General features: G+C 45.5%; 2 pseudogenes; one reads left to right on the top strand and one right to left on the bottom strand.

The window, feature by feature from the left end:
* The first annotated feature begins 2,492 nt into the window (after positions 1–2,492).
* LOC104662632 lies at positions 2,493–2,961 on the top strand (annotated as a pseudogene).
* A 5,454-nt stretch (positions 2,962–8,415) lies between these two features.
* Positions 8,416–8,944, bottom strand: LOC104662617 (annotated as a pseudogene).
* Positions 8,945–10,035: the final 1,091 nt, after the last annotated feature.

Raw genomic sequence — 10,035 nt, 5'->3', positions numbered from 1 at the left:
GAAGAGTTAGGTGACAGTTGCAAGCAACATTGCCAGGCCTGTGATTCATTGTCAATAAATGCAATAGGTCACTGGTTCCCAACCTTTGGACCCTGGACCTCTTGTAAACTACGGGTTACGCTAAGCATCACAAATCCTTCTATCTGTAAGATGACTCAGACATGTCTCAGATGGTAGTCCCCTACCCCGTTATCTATGGTTTGGCTTTCTGACACTTGTTACCCATAGTCAGCCAAGGTTCAAAAATATGAAATGGAAAATTCCAGAAATAACCATTTGATGAGTTTTAAAATGTGAACTGTCCCACTTTATCCAGCCTGGGATGTGGACCCTCCCTGTGTTCAGCGGATCCACACTGCAGACGCTACCTGCTCATTAGTCACTAGGTAGCCATCTCTGTTATAAGACGACTGTCACGGTATCATGGTGCTTGTGTTCAAGTTACTCTTATTTTACAGGATAACAAGTCCTTGAATAATGTTGTTCTTTTTTTTTTAGTTGGAGTCTCGTTCTGTCACCCAGGCTGGAGTTCTGGAGTTCAGTGGCTTGATCTCAGCTCACTTCAACCTCTGCCTCCTGGGTTCCAGCAATTCTCCTACCTCAGCCCCTGGAGCAGTTGGAATTACAGGCTCGTACCACCACACCCGGCTAATTTTTGTATTTTTAGTAGAGATCCCGGTCTCGAATTCCTGACCTCAAGTGCTCTGCCTGCCTCAGCCTCTCAAAGTGCTGGGATTATAGGCATGAGCCACTGCGCCCAGCCTCTGTTACAATGTTGATAAGAAAAAAAAAATCTATTCCTGTCTGGGGCCGACATCTGTGTGGAGTTTGCTTGTTCTCCTCATGTCTGCGTGGGTTTCCTCCCACATCCAAAAGATATGCACATGAGGTGAATTTGCATGTCTACCTCATCTCAGGATGAGTGAGTGTGGGTGTGAGTGTGGGTGTGGGTGCACCCTGTGAGATAATGGCACCCTTTCCCGGGCGGGTTCCCACCTTGCACCCTGAGTTGCTGGTACAGACTCCAGCTACCCATGACTCTAAACTGCAATAAAAAGGTAAATAATTATCTTACTTGCTTTTAATAATCTTTCTTAAATACATGCATAGCTCACATTTATTGTAAGGTTTAATATGAGTAGTTTGGCTTATAGTTAGAAGTTTAGTGATAGTTTTGTCACCAGAAATATGCTGAGGGAACTGAACTATTGTTTGTATCACTAACCTATGGTAAAATTGATTTCTTCATATGTTGTTTCACTTAAAGTCGTAGTTTCTTTCTTTTTTTTTTTTTTTTTTTTTTGAGGTGGAGGTTTATTCTTGTTGCCCAGGCTGGAGTTCAGAGACACAATCTCAGCTCACCACAACCTCCGCCTCCCGGGTTCAAGCAATTCTCCTGCCTCAGCCACCCAGTAGCTGGGATTACAGACATGCGCCACTATGCCTGTAATTTTGTATTTTTAGTAGAGAAGGGTTTCTCCATGTTGGCCAGGCTGGTCTTGAACTCTCGACCTCAGGTGATCCGCCCGCCTCGTCCTCCCGAAGTGCTGAGATTACAGGCATAAGCCATGGCACCTGGCCTAAAGTCCTAGTTTCCGAGAACCTACTGATGATGTTAAGTGAGGCCTTACTGCACTTAATGGCCCCAAAGCATAAAGAGTAGTGGTGCTGGCAATTTGGGTATGCCAAAGAGAAGACATCAAGTGTTCCTTTGAACGAAAAGATAAAAGTTCTCCACTTAATAAGGAAAGAAAAGATATTGCATGATGAGGTTGTTTAAATCTATGATAAAGGCCAGGAATGGTGGCACACATCTGTAATCCCAGCACTTTGGGAGGCCAAAGCAGGTGGATCACTTGAGGCCAGGAGTTCGAGACTATCCTGGCCAACATGGCAAAACCCTATCTACTAAAAATACAAACAAATTTAGCTGGGTGTGGTGGTGCATACCTGTAATCCCAGCTGCTCAGGAGGCAGAGGCAGGAGAATCGCTTGAACCTAAGAGGCGGAGGTTGCAGTGAGCCCAGATTGCGCCTCTTACCCCAGCCTGGGTGACAGATCAAGACTCTGTCTAAAAAACAATAAATAAAGAAAGGAAAAAAAAGGAAAAAGCTATGATAAGGAGTTTGTACTAGTTTTGCTGTCACACTTCAAACTGCAAAAGTTACTGCCACAGTGTGTGGTAAGTGCCTAGTTAAGATGGAAAAGGCATTAATTTTTGTGGGTGGAAGACATGTACAGAATATGTTTCAACTGATGGCAACTGGGTTTATCCAAGGTTTCAGGCATCCATGAAGGGTCCTGGAATGTGTCTGCCACAGATAATGGGGGGACTATTGTACTTATTTTTCAAATATATGTTGTGATTGGCAAAATATATAGTCTCATAAAAGCCTAGGATTTCATGCTATCCTTTGTTCATCGTGAACTTTTAAGACAGATGCTACTCTTCCCGTCCCAGGAGCTTTAAAGCTGTGAGTTATAATGCCGACATGGCCAATTCCACGAACCATACCACACACAACCAGTCCCCCAAATGGTAAAAAAGTGGCATCAAGAAACCCTGATCACAAACATATGAATCTCTTAAGGGGGTGGACCTCAAGTTCCTGAGGAACATGTGTTTCGAAGCACAGCAAGAAGGGCCTGAAGAAGATGCAGGCCAGCAATGCCAAGGCCATGTGTGCGAGAGCCAAGGCTATTGAGGCCCTCGTAAAACCCAAGGAGGTTAAGCCCAAGATCGCAAGGGGTGTCATCTGCAAGCCCCACCAACTTGCCTGCAGTGCCCACCCCAAGCTTGGAAAGTGTGCTGATGCCCACATTGCCAGGAGTCTCAGGCTCTGCTGACCAAAGGCCAAGGTTCAAAACAAGGCTCAGACCATGGCTTCAGCTCCAGCCTCAGTTCTGGCTCCAGCTCAGGGTCCCAAAGGTGCTCAGGCACCCATGAAGGCTCCCGAGTAGAGGCCTGTGTCTGCCAGAATGAGTACAGAAGGACTGGTGTGACCTCTGGGCTGCTGTCTGCTTGGGGCTGGTGCCCTCCTGTGCTATTTGCATGAATAAACGTGAGGCAGGAAAAATACATACATATACGTACATACATAGATGCTAAAAGAACAACTATTATGCAGGTTCTGTGATCATTTTTTTGAAGTTAAAAACCATCATGCTCAAATAGAGTTTGTTCAAACCACTGGCATAGACAGCTAGAATTTAGAAAACAAAGTGAACATTTTAGCCTAGGTGGTTCAATAGATTTTTTTTTTTTTCCCTGCAAAGGATGGGATTTGAACTCAGCTTTGAATAATGATTAAGTTTTTAACAGCAAGGATATGTCTGAGATTCAATCCATTTCAGGTGTCCCAGTGTATATGAAAGGAGAAAGCTTCATACCTACATGTTATAATTCTCTCCCTGACAGGTCTTGATACCTCAAGATCAGCTGAATTGCAGCACAGCTGGATGGAGGCCTCAGGTTAATTAACTTCCTTTGAGAGCATCCAGAAAATTAGCAAAGACATGAGAAACAATTCACCCTAGTAATGCATACCAATCAGCCAGGACACTCTGAAACCTATTAAATCAGATTTTTAATCTTCTAAGCGCTGTAGACACCTGTGTGACATCAGCCACACCCTCAAATCTTAAGGGAAACATGAATACAAGAACACATGTGTACAAGGAATCATGCATAAAAGGATTGTGCCTTCAAATCAAGTCCAACTGTTTTTATTTGTCATCAAATGTGAATGGAGATATGGAATGCCATAAACCAGCAGTAAATCACTTCTTGAGTAAGTCACCGCATTCTGCTAGACTTTGATCTGATAAAGGGAGGGATTGGACCAAAGAATCTTTAAGGTCTCTTCCTACTAGTATGTTTCTACCTTTTGGATGATGAGTATGATGAGCAGAGCCATCTGTTCCCAAAGAGCTGGCTGGTGCCACTGCTCTAGCCCTGTGTTCTAGAAGTGGATAGAGGATTTGCCTAGGGAGGCGAGCAGAGGAAGAGATGGCTTCCTCATTTGATGTGGAATAAGTCTCAATAGGCTGTCATTTCCATAACCCTTTCGTAAAAGTTGTTTCTCTGCAAGAAGTGAAGCTTCACTTTCTCCTTTTCTGACCTGTCCCTTTAGGCTAAAATTTGCCGGTGAACCTGATCTATCTTTCTTTCTTTCCTTCCTTCCTTCCTTCCTTCCTTCCTTCCTTCCTTCCTTCCTTCCTTCCTTCTTTCCTTCTTTCTTTCCTTCTTTTTCTTTTTGAACCTGATTTCACTCACATAAGAAATGCTGCCTATTCACTCCCTGCACTGCTGGGAGGAAATCATCTAAGATGATGCCTCTTTCGAAAAATATTTTGGCATGAAAGATCACAATGCTTAAAAATGTTTGTAGCTTTTTATCTTATAATCTTACTTCCAGAAATCAATCTTAAGAAAGTAATTCTAAACGTCATTACAGATTTAGGCATGAGGATGTTCATCACTGAGTTGTATAACTACAAAACTGGAAGCAACCTACACTTGCAGAACAGAGGAATGGTGAAGAAGTCATGGCATGTCGAAACGATGAAATATTGTGTTAACAAATGGTGTTCAACAGTTTGAAACAGAGACCTGAAGACCGCTTATTTCGAAAAATGATAAGTCAAGAATATGAGATACAAAATTAGGCCGGGCGCAGTGGTTCACGCCTGTAATCCCAGCACTTTGGGAGGCCGAGGCGGGCAGATCACCTGAGGTCAAGAGTTCAAGACCAGCCTGGCCAACATGGTGAAACCCCATCTCTACTAAAAATACAAAATTAGCTGGGCATGGTGGCCCATGCCTGTAATCCCAGCTACACAGGAGGCTGAGGCAGGAGAATCGCTTGAACCTGGGAGGCGAAGGTTGCAGTGAGCTGAGATTGCACCATTGTGCTCCAGCCTGGGTGACAAAGGCAAGACTCCTTCTCAAAAAAACAAACAAGCAGGCAAACAAAATTGATTGTATCTTGCAATTTCAATTCCATAAACAAACAAAATGGATAGAAAAAAGAAATAGACCAAAATGTTAACAGTGGTATTTCTGGATGCTGGGATTCTCTCTTGCTTATATTCATCTAATATTTTTATTAACAAACTTTTATTGTTATCAAAACAAAAATACTGGCCAGGTGCAGTGGCTCCTGCCTGTAATCCCAGCACTTTTGGAGGCCGAGGCGGGCGAATCACCTGAGCTCAGGAGCTTGAGAACAGCCTGGCTAACATGGCAAAACCCTGTCTCCACTAAAAATGCAAAAATTAGGTGGGCGTGGTGGTGCACGCCTGTAATCCCGGCTACTCGGGAGTCTGAGACAGGAGAATCCCTTGAACCCATGAGGCAGAAGTTGCAGTGAGCCGAGATCTTGCCACTGCATTCCAGCATGGGCAACAGAGCGAGACTCCATCTAAAAAAAAAAAAAAGAAAAGAAAAAAGCAAACTCACAGGGCAGGAGACCCTACCAGGAAGATAATCGTGGGGCTCCCCAGAAGCTCTTCACCCGCATGGGTGGCCCTGAAGAGATGGAACATGTACACACTTATTAGTGGCTCCATGACCTGCCAAAGTGGCCCAGGCGGAAGGTGCTCTGCTGTGCTTGTCACTAAATTTAGACTACAGGTGGCAGGAAGGACATAGGAGGAAGGATTAAAGATCCAAGGGGGCGGCTGCTTAGAAAGTTTTGGGAACCTAAATCTGGGTTATGCTGTTGAGTGGAAACACCAGTTCCAAACATCCCAGCCAGCTGGTGTGGCACTGTTTGTCCTGAGAACTGGAGGTGAACACTCACTTGTCCACACAAATACCCAGCCTGCGCACCACCAGCAGGAGTCTGCTGAGACCAGGAGGCAACCAGGTGGGCAACCCCACTAGAGACTCTTAGGGTGCTCTGCTTGCTCTGTAGGCTGGCTGATCCCAGCTGCTGGGAAGTCAGATCCCACAGGCAGACGTTGCAGGCAGCCTGGACAAAGCCTGGGAAACACATAGGAGATATTCCCTTCATTCAAACATCTGGCATAGAGGTGAAGTGTGAGGGCTCTGGAGTGAGAGCCACTATTGTCTTCCAGCTCTTCTACCAACTAGGCTGGAGGATAAGCCTTAGATAAGCTGCTTGATCGCCTCACTTTCCCCAGTTAGCATGGAACCTTGGACCTGACGTATGGTGGATGCTTGACAAATGCTGTCCAATGAAAGACAAAGAGTAGGATAGGGTTGCCCTCATCAAGCAGACCCCTGAGGTAGATTCACAGGGGCTTCTCCCCTTTGGGAAGAGACACATGGTGTGTCACGGTTCCCTGCTCTCCCACACCCCTTCACCGCTCAACTAAGAGGGAATCCCTTCTATCCATGCAGGCATGTTCTGGCTTTCCTCTTGGTGGGTAGGCACACATCCACAATCTAGGCCACAATTAGGCGTGGCTCAGTCTTGGCAGGGTTTGGGGCAGCAGAGTCCTCACCATCGGTTGGTGGAGTGGTGGGAGCTGCTTTCCTCCATCTTTCCCACAATCTTGCTTCCTCTAACATATTTCCATCTTAGCCACGATGTTATTAAATTATCTTTAAGAATGTAGGAAAACCCTCCCCACCTCATTCCCACCACCCCTACTCTGCCTCTGGTCCCAGGCAATGGAGTTCAGGCTTGAGCCAAATGTAACCAGCCCACAAGGGTCAAGAGGGTCCCAGGGGGCCTTAAACATACAAGAAAAAAATAAGAGCGTATCAAGGCCCTCCCAAGGGGCCAGCCAAGAGAATGTTGAAGCCCACGCAGAAGTTCTTTAACAATTGAGAGGGAGTGGGAGAGCTTCCCTCGAGGGTGACTGAGAAGAAGGATAAACAGGAAAATCACCATTCAGAGGAGAGGATGAGGGAATGGAGGCTATCCCCAAACGCCCAGGGTGGGCGGTTACACGAGATCTCACAGTTCACCCACAGCTCGCTCTCATCCTAAATCTCTCTGTGGCCTCTGAAGCAACAAGTTTCTCTACTTTTAACCTCTTGAGCAGAGACAGAGGCATGTCAGGCGTGAACCACAGTAACCAGTTCACGATGGAAATTCAAGAAGAGAGGGAAACATCTCACAAATTGCTGCCTGGGCTTTGTGGGTGGAGAGGCTGGGGGAGGGTGGGGACAGGAGATGGGGTTTATCCACCAGCTGATCCAGCCTACCAGCAGCAATTGCTCCGGGTGTTGGGGATTTGAGGGCTTCTTCCCAGACCAGTGTAGCTAATTTAAGTCATCTGTGTGCCGAAATTCAGTTAAAATGGAGTTTTAGCAGAATTCTTCATGTGGATGCTGTGGTTAAAAAGAAATTCCTTTTCAATGATGTTTGAACAGTGAGTCAAAATAAGGCCAGTAATAAGCTAGTGATGAGTAAGTCCAGGACAGAGCAAGACCTGGGTGGAGAGGATATTTACGTGGAGCGCACGGGCCAACGTAGAAGGGAAATGATTCCTTCTCCAGGTCTCTCAGCAGGAGGTGGCCTCCTGCTCTCCTCCCACCCACCCCTGTTCTATAGGGATTATTGTTTCCTTATAGAATTCTTGAGCCTGATTGAACTTTAGTGATCATAGGCAAAGATCTGTCTTTTTCAAGATAAAGTTTCTTTTATTGCTTTTTCTTATTAAAAAGTACCACTGCTCCACGGGCACAGTGGTTTATGCCTGTAATCCCAGCATTTTGGGAGGTTGAGGTAGGTGGATCACTTGAGGTCAGGAATTCGAGACCAGCCTGGCCAACTTGGTGAAAGCCCGTCTCTATTAATAAAACAAAAAATTAGCCACGCGTGGTGGTGCACACGTGTAATCCCAGCTACTCAAGAGGAGAGAATCTCTTGAACCTGGGAGGCAAAGTTTGCAGTGAGCTGAGATCGAACCACTGCACTCCAGCCTGGGGCTACAAAGCAAGACTTCATTTCAAAAAAAAAAAAAAAAAAAAAAGTATTACTTCTCATTACAGAAAAATCAGAAAATACTAATAAATGTTAAAGTACTCACAATCTCTCTTAAACATCACTATTAATGCCACTTTAGATTATTAGTACACCCTCCTAGGTAAATATATATATATATATGTATATATGTAATATATTTGAGTGTATATAACATATATGATACACACACTAATGTACTTTTTTCAAACAAAAACGGGTCCATCTTGTAGTATGGCTTTGTGCTTTATTTCTCCTCTTTTATCTAACATTTTCTGTGGCTGTAGATACATTTGCCAGCATCATTTAATGGCTGCATCTTTTCCTACCACCTGAAGTACTAAGTTGATTTAGCCAGTTCCCTATTGTTGGACACTTAGGTTGTTGCAACTTTTTCTCAATTATAATTGTTGTAATGAACATCAATGCAGCTAAATCTTTGCATAAATTCTTTTTTTTTTTTCATGCCTCAGGTTTATTGGTACAAATAGCACAGGAGGACACCAGCCCCCTGCAGACGGCAGCCCAGGGGGGTCACATCAGTCCTTCTGTCCTCACGTTGGCGGACAGAGATCTCTACTCTGAAGCCTTTGTAGGGGGCCTGGGCACCTTTGGGAGCCTGAGCTGGAACTGAAGCTGGAGCTGCAGCCTGGGCCTTGGTTTGATCCTTGGCCTTGGCCTCTGGCCGGCACAGCCTGAGCGCCTTGGCAATGTGGGCACGAGCATGCTTCCCAAGCTTGGGGTGGCCAATGTAGGCAAGCCGACTGAGCTTGCGGCTGACACCCTTTGGGATCTTGGGCTTAACCTCTTTGGGCTTTATGAGGGTCTTGATAGTCTTGGCACGTGCACTCATGGTCTTGGCACTGTTGGCCTGCATCTTCTTTAGGCCCTCCTTGTTGTGCTTCTTGGCAAAGGGCATGTTCCTCAGGAACTTGGGGTCCACCCCCATTTCTGTGCCATTTTTGCAACTGGTCGTGTGTGGTGTGGTTCTTGGACTTGGCCATGTCTGCACTGTAAGCCACAGCTCCCGAAGCTCCTAGAACCGGAAGAGCTTGCATAAATTCTTAACCCCTTCATTGGATAAATTCCCAGAAGTTAAATTGCTGAAGCTCCTTCATACTTCTTTGTTGGGAAAAATAAACCCAGATATTGGCCTAAAATACTGAATTAACACTCAAAGTTCCCAGCCTTCAGTGGGGAGCTGGACAACCCATGCCAGTGAGCTCCAGGGGCCGTGCTGTTTGCTCTGTACAAGGAAGAGACTCTCCATCCTCATGTGACTGTTGGAGATACCAGCTGTGAGAATGGAAGCCACAATTATAACTTCTTGTAAAAGTAAGGGCTCTTCATTAAAAGCCATCTATGAGAGTTATCCATCTTCTGGAGCCTCAAGTGTGGGATACTTTGGAATGCATGTATGTGTATCAGACCTGTCATACTTACCTGTCTTTAGCATGCGTGGACATTGCATCCTTCTTTCTCTTCTCTTTGCGTACCTTCTTCTCTGCTGGCCACAGGTGAATTGGAATATAAATGGTTTTTGAAATTCTATAGGAATGTCCTGGCCCATTATCAAATAGTGCCTGCTTCTCACTTAACATCTCTGCCCTAAGGGTATTTGGAGTGCAATTCAAAGGCCTCAGAATAGAAGCACAAATTGTCACATCCAGTAGAAAGCAGATCAAAACTGCATGAGGTGGCTCACACCTGTAATCCCAGCAGTTTGGGAGGCTGAGGCAGGCAGATCACTTGAGATCAGGAATGTGAGACTAGCCTGGCCAACAGTGAAACCCTCTCTCTATTAAAAATATAAAAATCAGCCGGGCATGGCAGCAGGCACCTATAATCTCAGCTACTTGGGAGGCTGAGGCACGAGAATCTCTTGAACCCGGGAGGCGGAGGTTGCAGTGAGCCGAGATTGTGCCACTGCACTCCAGTCTGGGTGACAGAGTGAGACTGTCTGCAAAAAAAAAAAGTAGAAAGCAGATCGAGATCCCCACCCCCCAACCCCACTTTAGAAACACAATTTAAACTGAGTCAGCTTGTGACTAAATCTGTAAGCTAATAATCCTCCCCCAAGGAGAATGGCGGCTGG

This window comes from Rhinopithecus roxellana, chromosome 5, assembly GCF_007565055.1.
Source record: "Rhinopithecus roxellana isolate Shanxi Qingling chromosome 5, ASM756505v1, whole genome shotgun sequence".
In the NCBI taxonomy this organism is placed as follows: Eukaryota; Metazoa; Chordata; class Mammalia; order Primates; family Cercopithecidae; genus Rhinopithecus; species Rhinopithecus roxellana.
The sequence above is the reverse complement of the archived record's forward strand: the minus strand, read 5'-3'. Positions and strand labels throughout refer to the sequence as shown.